Genomic DNA, 10,510 nt, shown 5'->3' on the forward strand with positions numbered 1-10,510 from the left:
ATTTAAGGTTAATATTGTTATGTGTGAATTTGATCCTGTCATTATGATGTTAGCTGGTTATTTTTCTCATTAGTTGATGCAGTTTCTTCCTAGCATCGATGGTCTTTACAATTTGGCATGTTTTTGCAGTGGCTGGTACCAGTTGTTCCTTTCCATGTTTAGTGCTTCCTTCAGGAGCTCTTGTAAGGCAGGCTTGGTGATGACAAAATCTCTCAGCATTTGTTTGTCTGTAAAGGATTTTATTTCTCCTTCATTTATGAAGCTTAGTTTGGCTGGATATGAAATTCTGGGTTGAAAATTCTTTTCTTTAAAAATGTTGAATATGGCCCCCACTCCCTTCTGGCTTGCAGTGTTTCTGCCAGGAGATCTGCTGTTAGTCTGATGGGCTTCCCTTTGTGGGTAGCCCGACCTTTCTCTCTGGCTGCCCTTAATATTTTTTCCTTCATTTCAACTTTGGTGAATCTGACAATTATGTGTCTTGGAGTTGCTCTTCTCGAGGAGTATCTTTGTGGCATTCTCTGTGTTTCCTGAATTTGAATGTTGGCCTGCCTCGCTAGGTTGGGGAAGTTCTCATGGATAATATCCTGCAGAGTATTTTCCAACTTGTTTCCATTCTCCCCATCACTTTCAGGTATGCCAATCAGATGTAGATGTGGTCTTTTCACATACTCCCATATTTCTTGGAGGCTTTGTTTGTTTCTTTATACTCTTTTTTCTCTAAACTTCTCTTCTCACTTCATTTCATTCATTTTATCTTCAATCACTGATACCCTTTCTTCCACTTGATCGAATTGCGTATTGAAGCTTGTGCATGCATCATGTAGTTCTCATGCCATGGTTTTCAGCTCCATCAGGTCGCTTAATGTCTTCTCTAAGCTGTTTATTCTGATTAGCCATTCGTCTAATCTTTTTTCAAGGTTTTTAGCTTCTTTGTGATGAGTTCGAAATCCTCCTTTAGCTCAAAGAAGTTTGTTATTACTGATTGTCTGAAGGCTTCTTCTCTCAACTTGTCTAAGTCATTCTCCATCCAGCTTTGTTCTGCTGGTGGGGAGGAGCTGCGATCCTTTGGAGGAGAAGAGGCGCTCTGATTTTTAGAATTTCCAGCTTTTCTGCTCTGGTTTCTCCCCATCTTTGTGGTTTTGTCTACCTTTGGTCTTTGATGATGGTGACGTACAGATGGGGTTTTGGCGTAGATGTCCTTTCTGTTTGTTAGTTTTCCTTCTAACAGTCAGGACCCTCAGCTGCAGGTCTGCTGGAGTTTGGTGGAGGTCCACTCCAGACTCTGTTTGCCTGGGTATTACTGGCAGAAGCTGCAGAACAGCAAATATTGCAGAACGGCAAATGTTGCTGCCTGATCCATCCTCTGGAAGCTTCCTCTCAGAGGGGCACCCGGCTATATGAGGTGTCAGTTGGCCCCTACTGGGAGGTTAGGCTCCAGTTAGGCTACTCAGGGGTCAGGGACCCACTTGAGGAGGCATTCTGTCCATTCTCAGATCTCAAACTCAATGCTGGGAGAACCACTACTCTCTTCAAAGCTGTCAGACAGGGACGTTTAAGACTGCAGAAGTTTCTGCTGCCTTTTGTTCAGCTATGCCCTGCCCCAGATGTGGAGTCTACAGAGGCAGGCAGGCCTCCTTGAGCTGTGGTGGACTCCACCCAGTTCGAGTTTCCCAGCCACTTTGTTTACCTACTCAAGCCTCAGCAATGGCAGATGCCCCTACCCCAGCCTTGCTGCCACCTTGCAGTTCAATTTCTGACTGCTGTGCTAGCAGTGACTGAGGCTCCATGGGTGTGGGACCCTCCGAGCCAGGTGCAGAATATAATCTACTGGTGTACTGTTTGCTAAGACAATCGGAAAAGTGCAGTATTAGGGTGGGAGTGTCCCGATTTTCCAGGTACCGTCTGTCACAGCTTCCCTTGGCTAGGAAAGAGAATTCCCCGACCCCTTGCGCTTCCCGGATAAGGCAATGCCCCGCCCTGCTTCGGCTCACACTCCATGGGCTGCACCCACTGTCTGACAAGCCCCAGTGAGATGAACCCAGTGCCTCAGTTGGAAATGCAGAAATCACCCGTCTTCTGCGTCACTCACACTGGGAGCTGTAGACTGGAGCTGTTCCTATTCAGCCATCTTGGAACCTCCCTCCAACTGCTGCTTTTTTTGCTTTCCATTTGCTTGGTAAATATTCCTCCATCCCTTTATTTTGAGCCTATGTGTGTCTTTGCATGTGAGATGGGTCTCCCGAATACAGCACACTGATAGGTCTTGACTCTTTATCCAATTTGCCATCTGTGTCTTTTAATTGGGGCATTTAGCCTGTTTACATTTAAGGTTAATATTGTCATGTGTGAATTTGATGCTATCATTATGATGCTAGCTGGTTATTTTGCCCATTAGTTCATGCAGTTTCTTCATAGTGTCGATGGTCTTTACAATATGGTATATTTTTGCAGTGGCTGGTACCAGTTGTTCCTTTCCATGTTTAGTGCTTCCTTCAGGAGCCGTTGTAAGGCAGGCCTGGTGGTGACAAAATCTCTCAGCATTTGCTTATCTGTAAAGCATTTTATTTCTCTTCACTTATGAAGCTTAGTTTGGCTGGATATGAATCTCTGTGTTGAAAATTCTTTTCTTTAAGAATGTTGAATATTGGCCCCCACTCTCTTCTGATTTGCAGGGTTTCTGCCGAGAGATCCACTGTTAGTCTGATGGGCTTCCCTTTCTGGGTAACCTGACCTTTCTCTCTGGCTGCCCTTACCATTTTTTATTTCATTTCAACCGTGGTGAATCTGACAATTATGTGTCTTGAGGTTGCTCTTCTCGAGGAGCATCTTTGTGGCATTCTATGTATATCCCAAATTTGAATGTTGGCCTGTCTTGGTAGGTTGGGAAAGTTCTCCTGGATAACATCCTGAAGAGTGTTTTCCAACTTGGTCCATTCTCCCCGTCACTTTCAGGTACACCAATCAAATGTAGATTTGGTCTTTTCACATATTTCTTGGAGGATTTGTTTGTTCCTTTACATTCTTTTTTCTCTAATCTCATCTTCTCTCTTTATTTCATTAAGTTGATCTTCCATCTCTGGTATCCTTTCTTCCGCTTGATCAGTTCGGCTATTGATACTTGTGTATGCGTCATGAAGTAATTTTTTTCTTTTTACCTGCTCCTGGATGCCACACTGGAGGATCAGTTGCTGATGAAAAAATGGTTAACTTATGAAAAAGAGATAATAATCCTACATACATATGCAACTAATAACAGAGCTTCAAAATGCATAAAGTGAATATTGGCAGAACTAAAATGAGGTACTACAGTCATGTTTGGTGATTTTAATATCCTTCACTTGGTAATTGATAAAATGAGTAGATTAAAAATATCAGTAAGGATGTAGATCTAAACATCACTTTCAGCAAACTTTAGCTAATTAATAGTTGTAGAACACTATACACAACAACTGCAGAATATACTTTCTTTTTCAAATTCACTTGGAACATTAACTGAGAGAACATATGGTGGCCCATAAAACAATTATTAATACATTTCAAGGGATTGCAATCATACAGAGTATGTCCTCTGACCACAAAAGAACAAAATTTAAGACATTTTAAAGCAATATCTAGGAAACTATGAATATTTGGAAATTATTTCTAAAAGCTCATGTGGTAAAGAAAATTAATAAGACAAATTAGAAAATATTTTGGATTAGATGATAATGAAAATACAATATATCAAATTTTGTTGGATGTACTTAGGCTAGAGTGTTCATAGATTGGAAAATTCAGTACTAAGATGTCAGTTCATCCCAAAATGATAGATAGGTTCAATGTCATTGAAATAAAAATATTAGTTGAAATTTTGTAGAAATCAACAAGATAATTGAAGAAGTTAAAAGGAAATTCAAAGGACCTAGTAAGTAGCTGAAATAATTTCATAGAAGAGAAAATTAGAGGTATTAAATTACATGATTTCAAGATGAACAGAAAAGTAACAATAAAGACAGTGCAATACTTGGATAAGATGCATAAATAGATTTAAGAAACAGTATAGAATAAAGGACATATGTACAAATTTGAAATGAGAATTGACAATGTTACAATAATAGTAGAAGACTCTAATACTTCACTTGCAATACTGAATAGAATATCCAGGCAGCAAATCAATTTAAAAATTAACAGCAGACTTGAAAAACATTATAGGTCAGATGGACCTAGTATACATATACAGAACTTTCCATTCAGGAGTGAAAGAATACACTTTCTTCTTAAGCACAGAACATTCTCCAGGACAGATCACATGTTGTGTCACAAAAACAGGTCTTAACAAATTTAAATGGCTGATATCATACCAAATATCTTTTCCGGCTACAATGTAATGAAGCTAGAAAGGAATAACAGTGGGAAATAGAAAAAAAACTACAAACGTGAAAACTAAACAACACACTCTTCGGCAATCATTGAATCAAAGAGGAAATCAAAAGGAAATTTTAAAAATATCTCAAGACAAACGAAAATGCAAGTGCAACACACTTAAGTGTATGGCATGCAGCAAAAGAAGGGAGTTCTAAAAGGTAAGTGTGTAGCAAAATGCCCACATTAAAAAGACACCATATAAACAACCTAACTTTCTACTTTAAAGAACTAAAAACAGAAAAAACTAGGTTCAAAGTTATTAGAAGGTGAGAAATGAATATTAGAGCAGAAATTAAACAGAGAATAGAAAAACAAAAGAAAAAATCAATAAAACAAATACTTGGCTTTTTGAAAAGATGAAATCAGTAAACTTTTATCTAACAGAAAAAAAGAGAGGAGACTTAAGTCAATAAAATCAGAAATCATAGAAGAGACATTACAATGATTGCCTCAGTAATAAGAAGGATCATAGGGGCTACTATGAACAATTATATGCCAACAAATTGGATAACCTAAAAGAAATTGGATATATTCCTAGAAATATACAACCTACCAAAACTGAAGCAATAAATAGAAAGCAGTAACAAACAGAGCAGTAATGAGTAAGGACATTGAATCAATAAACATGAACCTCCCGACAAAGAAAAATTCAGGATCAGATGCCTTCAAAGGTGAATTCTAACAAACATTCAAGGAAGAATTAATACCAGTCCTCTTAAACTCTTCCAAAAAATAGAAGAGAGAACACTTCCAAATTCATTTTATGATGCCAACATTACCAAGATACTACAGCCAGACAAAGACATAACAAGAAAAGAAAACTATACACCAATAACTCTAATGAATCCAGACAGAAAAATCTTCAGTGAGATGCCAGCAAACCAAACTCAATGGCATATTAAAAGTATTACACACCGAGTGGGATTTGTTCTTAGGATGTAAAGGTGGTTCAGCATACACAAAACAATACATGTGATATACCACATTAACATAAAATGAACAACAGAAACCACTTGATTATCTCAAGTGATGCAGAAAAATCATCTGACAAAAGTCAACATCTACCCATGACAAAAACTCTCAATAAAATAGTTATAGAAGAAACTTACCTCAATGCCACAAAGTCTACATATGAAAAACACACAGGTAACATCATAACGAGGAAAAACTGAAAGCTTTTGCTCAAAGATCTGGTACAAGGCAAGAATGCTCATTCTCACTACTTCTATTGAACATAGTACTGGAATTTGTAACCAGAGCAATTAGACAAGAAAAAGAAAAACAAGGTACTCATAATGGAAAGAAAGAAGTAAAATTATCTGTTAGCAGATAACATGATCATATATATAGAAAACTCTCAATACTCAATGACAACTGCAAACTGTTAAAGCTAACAAACAAATTCAGTAAAGTTGCAGTATATGATATAAACATACACAAAATGGTGGCATTTCTATACATTAACAAGGAACTATCCAAAAAGGAAATTAACAAAACAATCCCATTTACAATAGCAATAAAAAGAATAAAATAGTTAGGAATAAACTAAAGAAGTGAAAAACTTTGCTATGGTTTAAATGTGACGCCCAAAGTCCATGCACTGGATACTTCATCTCCAATGTAATAGTGTCTGTAGGTGAGACCTTTTTAATTTTTTAATTTCTATTTTTTATACAGATGGGGTCTTGCTATGTTGGCCAAGGTAGTCTTGAAGTCCTGGCCTGAAGCAATCCTCCTGCCTCAGCCTTCCAAGGTGCTGAGTTTATAGGTGTGAGCCACTTGGTCAAGTCACAGGTGAGACCTTTAAGAGGTAATCAGGTTAGGAGGGCTCTGTCTTCATGAATGGATTAATGCCATTATTGCAGGAGTGGGTTAGTTATTGTGGGAGTGGGCTCCTAATAAAAGGATAAGTTTAGTCCCATTTTCTCTCTGTCTTTAGTGCTTACTTGCCATGTGATGCTTTCTACTATGTTATGACCCATAGTGTTAATAGATGACCAATTAGATGACAGAGTCATTGCCTTGGACTTCCCAGCCTCCGGAACCATGAGCCAAATAAATCTCTTTTCTTTGGAAATTACCCACTCTGTGGTGTTTTGTTATAGCAGCAGAAAATGAACTAAGAAAGATGTGCACACTATAAAGTATAAAACATTGATGTAAGAAATTAAAGGAGACACAATGAAAAGACTTCCCTTGTTCATGAATTGAAGTAATTAAAATTGCAAAAATACTCATGCTACCAAAAGTGATCTATGTAGTCAACGCAATCCCTATTAAAATCTCAGTGGCATTCTTTACAGAAGTGGAAAAAAACAAAAACATGTATAGGAACACAAAAGACCCCAAAAAGCCAAATCAATTTTGAGAAATAACAAAGATAAATATTTTCCACTTTCTGATTTTATAATATATTACAAAGCCATAGTAATCATAACTGTATGACACTGGAATAAAAACAGACACATATATAAATGCAACTGAATAGAGACATATAAATCCACACATTTACCATCAACTGATCTTCAACAAGAGTGCAAAGAACACACAATAGGGAAAGGATAGTCTCTTCAATAAATGGTGTTAAAAAAAATTAGGTAACCACTTGCAGGAGAATGAAATTAGATCCTTATCTCACAGAATAAACAAAAATCAACTCAGAATGGATTAAAAACTTAACTGTAAGATCTGCAACTCTAAAACTACTATAGGAAAACATAGAGAAAAAGCTTATTGAAATTAGTCTTGGCACAGATTGTTTGGTCATGACACCAAAAGCACAAGTAGCAAAAGCAAAAATAGACAAGTGGGCTTGCATCAAACTAAAAAGCTTTGCACAACAAAGGAGAAATTGACAGAGTTAAAAGGCAATCTATAGGATGGGAGGAAATACTTGCAAACTATATATCTGATAAGGGGTTGATATCCAAAAAATACAATAAACTCATATAACTCAACAGCAAAATAAATAATAAATAATAAAAATAAAATAATAATAATAATAATAAATTAAAAATAATATGATTCCAAAAATGGGCAAAGGACCTGAATAGACATTTCTCAAAATAAGATACACAAATGGCCAACAGGTGCATGAAAAAGGTGCTCAACATCACAAATCATCAGAGAAATGCAAATGAAAACCACAATGAGATATTACCTCACAACTGGTAAAATGATTAACAAAAAGATGAAAGATGAAAAGCATTGGCTGGGTGTGGTGGCTGACGCCTGTAATTCTAGCACTTTGGGAGGCTGAGGCGGGCAGATCACTTGAGCTCAAGAATGTGAGACCAGCCTGGGCAACATGGTGAAACCCCATCTCTAATAAAACTACAAAAAATGAGGTGGGAGGATCACCTGAGCCTGGGGAGGTTGAGGCTGCGGTAAGCAGTGATTGCGCCACTGCATATTCCAGCCTGGGTGACAGAGTGAGACCTCGTCTCTAAATAAAAAATAAATAAATAAATAAATGTTGTTAAGGATGTGGATACTAAGATGTCAGCTCACCCCAAATAATAAATAGATTCCATGCTCTTCTGCTCTCGAACTTTGAAACTACATCACTGGTTTGCCTGGGTCTCCAGCTTGCAGATGGCAGATTATGGAATTTCTCAGCCTTCATAATTATGTGAGTCAATATCTTATAATAATAAAGCATATATGTGAAAAATGAATCATATATAGGTAGCAAGATAGATACATGCATACATACATATCTCCTGTGCTCTCTGGAGAACCCTCTCTAATATATCTGGAGCAAGAGATTCTGGGTGGAGACATACAATGGCACCTAAGGCCCCAAGCAGAAGCTGGTGGGAGAGTTCATACTCTTCAGAGCGACTCTCGCTAAAAACACATAACCCCAACCCAGAAAATAACTAGTATTGGCAAGGAGGCAGAGGAATTGGAATCCTTGTATACTGCCAACAGGAATGTAAAGTGATACAGCTACTACAGAAAACAGTAAGAAGTTTCCTCAAAAATTAAGCATATAGCTAACATGTGATCCAGCAATTCCACTTTTGGATATAAACCTAAAAGAATTGAAAGCAGGAACTAGAACAGATATTTGTATATCAATGTTCCTAGGACCATTATTCACAGTAGCCAAAAGGTGAAAACCACCAAAATATTCAGTGATGAGAATATGGATGAACAAAATATGGTCTATATATACAATGAAATATTATCCAGTATTAAAAAGAAATGAAAATCTGATACACGCTGCAACATGGATGAACCTTGAAGAGCAAATTTTTGTCTTTGGTTAAATGAAATAAACCCAAAACAAAAGACAAATAATATATGATTCTACTTACATGAAGGATCTGGAATAGTCAAATCATAGAGAAAGAAAGCAGAGGCCGGGCGTGGTGGCTCATGCCTGTAATCCCAGCACTTTGGGAGGCTTAGGTGGGCGGATCGCCTGAGATCAGGGGAGTTGCAGTGAGCTGAGATTGCACCATTGCACTCCAGCCGGGGCAACAAGGATGAAACTCTGTCCGTGCCGCCCCTTCCCCCTCAAAAAGAAAAAGAAAGAAATATTCAGGTAATGAAAAAGAAGCAGTAAAGGTTGAATAGAGGAGAACAAAAGATGTGACACTAAGCAAACAAGTGACATATGTAAATCCAACTGTACCAATTACAGCATTAAATGTGAACCGATTAAACAATCAAAACGAAGAGATTGTCAAATTAACTTTAAAAACAAGGCCAACTAATGCTATGTATGGGATACACTTTAGATTTCAAGATACAAATAAGTTGAAACTAAAAGGATAGAAAAAGATGTATCATGCAAATAGCAACCATAAGAAAGCCGAAGTGGCTATACAAATACTCAAAAAATAGACTTTAAAACAAAAAGAAAAGCTACTACAGATGAAGAGGGTTATTTTATATTGATAGAAGGTTCAATCCATTGGGAAGATTTGGCAGTTATAGACATATATGCATCTAAAAAGAGGCCCCAAAATACATGAAACAAAAATTGATAGAATTGGAGGGAGAAGTAGGCAATTCAGTAATAATATTGGATGCCGAGCATGGTAGCTCACATCTGTAATCCCAGCACTTTGGGAGGCCAAGGAAGGAGCACTGCTTAAGGCCAAGAGTTTGAGACCAACCTGGGCAACATAATAAGACCCTGTCTCTACAAAAAATTTTAAAATTAGCCCAGAGTGGTGGTGCATGCCTGTAGTCCCAACAACCTGGGAGGCTGAGGTAGAAGAATTGCTTGAGTCTGGAGGAGGTCAAGGTTGCTATAATCACACCATTGCATTCCAGCCTGAATGACGGAGTGAGACGCTGTCTCAAAAAACAAAAACAAAAACCAGTAACAGTTGGAGACTTCAATGCCCCATTTTCAATAACAGATAAAACAACTAGGTAGAAGAATAAAAAAAAAAACTGGGACAACACTGTAAACCACCTAGATCTAATAGATACCTATTGAACATTCTATCCAACAACAGCAAAATATTCATTTTTCTTGGGCACATGGGACATTCTACAGGAGACACTATGAGACACTATATGTGAGGTCATAAAACAAGCCTGAGTAAATTTAAAAGGATTGAAATTATACAAAGTATGTTCTCTGACCACAGTGAGATTATAAACTTATAGCATATAGAAATTCGAAGGACTTAAAATAGCCAAAAGAATGTTTAAAAAGAGCAAAACTGGAGGACAATTTCCTGATTTGAAACTTACTGTAACACCACAGCAATCAAGACTGTGTGGTAGAGAAAAAAGGATAGACATATAATCAATGGAATAGCATTGACAGTCCAGAAATAAATATATATTTATAGTCAATAGATTTTTATAGTCAAATTTTTATAGTCAATTTTATAGTCAAATGTATATATACATTTATAGTCAATAGATTTTTGAGGAGGGTGCAGAAACAAGAATCTTTTCAAAAGCAGTGTGGAGTCACTGGATATGGTGCTGAGTCACATAGACAAAAGAATAAACTCAGATCCCTACCTCACAGCATACATAAAAAATTAACTCAAAATGGATCACAGACCTAAAAGTAAGTGCTAAAACTATAAAACTCTTAGAATAAAACACGAGTAAACCTTCATGACCTTGG

General features: G+C 37.2%; 1 long non-coding RNA gene across 1 annotated transcript in view; it reads right to left on the bottom strand.

Moving 5' to 3' along the window:
* Positions 1-10,125, bottom strand: part of LOC117981361 (uncharacterized) — a 36,080-nt gene extending 25,955 nt beyond the window's left edge. The window contains exon 1 of the long non-coding RNA XR_004672824.3: positions 8,727-10,125. This is a non-coding gene — a long non-coding RNA (uncharacterized LOC117981361). The remainder of the gene's footprint in view (positions 1-8,726) is intronic.
* Positions 10,126-10,510: the final 385 nt, after the last annotated feature.

Source organism: Pan paniscus, chromosome 7 (genome assembly GCF_029289425.2).
Source record: "Pan paniscus chromosome 7, NHGRI_mPanPan1-v2.0_pri, whole genome shotgun sequence".
NCBI lineage: Eukaryota > Metazoa > Chordata > Mammalia > Primates > Hominidae > Pan > Pan paniscus.